Here is a 1296-nt window from a genome sequence, read left to right as displayed (position 1 = left end):
TATTACTTAAATTTAAAATCTACCTACTATTTTAAATTATTATTTTATTTTTCATCATTTATCTTATTTTTATAATTCTATCATTAATAATTTGATATTCTATGAGAATCTATCTTCAATCTCCTGTCAATTTTATTTTAAGTTTGAAATTCTAACATTCTCTTTTTAATCCTAAGATTAACAATTTCATAATTTATCATCAATTTCTTTTTTAATTACTCAATTTTATAATTGTAATAGTTTATGAATCTTTTTTCACTGTGATTATTAATTTATTGTAATGACTTTGATCATCGTTTATCAATTAGTAGGTATGTGTTTTTTCTAGTTAGAGAAATCACAATTTTTAAAAAAACAATCAATTTTTTCATTCAAGCAATCGATTGGTTAGTGAATGAAAATTATTTTTCTTTTAAAATAATTGGTTGTTTTATGTAAAGGCAAAAGTTTAGTATTTTTTTTCTAGTCAATTAATTTTATTACTTATCCAATTGATTGGCTAAAAAAAATAATTCATTAGATCTCTTCAAAATCTATTATTTTTTTGATACAAACAACAATCAATTTTAAAACATGATTCTTTTATATATACAATTGATTTAGTGAGATTTCAATTGACTTAGTTGATGCTAAAATTTAGATTTGTTGCCTACTAATCGATTTTTATTTTGTTCAATCGATTTTATTAAAAAAGTATATTTTTGCTATTGTTTACGCCATAGAAGAGATCAAACATCCAATTTATTATATAACTTCTTTTCAAATGATTCATGTTGCTTCTCTTTCTTCTTTTAGAAATAGTTCAATTCTAAGAATGATAAAATTTCAATGTTAATTTCATAATATAACACTTGACTTTGAAAAATCAAATTAGTAGAAGTTGTTCCTACATCATCATCGAACTTATAATTGTCTTAATAAAATATATCATGTTGGAATGGCATTAGTGTTGCATGATTTTGGATCACATTGTTTAATACATGCTTAAGAAACATTTGTAATCACATTTTTTACTTTATCATATAAAAATTAAATTAAAGACAAAAAATTATAGTTTTTTATTTTTAAAACAGATTTCTTCTCTTTTAAAATTAGTTTTCTTTCACTTTCTAAATTTATTAAGAATTAATATTTTTTATAAAATTAACATATGATTAGTTAATTAGTTTTTCAATAAATCTTTAAATAAAATGAAAGCGAGACTATTTTAAAATTTTACTGGAGTTAGGTTCTAATGCCAAATGATCTATCAAAATGACTATTATATGTATTAAAATAATTTTTGACAGCACAAAG

This window comes from Arachis ipaensis, chromosome B02, assembly GCF_000816755.2.
Source record: "Arachis ipaensis cultivar K30076 chromosome B02, Araip1.1, whole genome shotgun sequence".
Lineage (NCBI taxonomy): Eukaryota > Viridiplantae > Streptophyta > Magnoliopsida > Fabales > Fabaceae > Arachis > Arachis ipaensis.
This window is presented reverse-complemented; position numbering follows the sequence as displayed.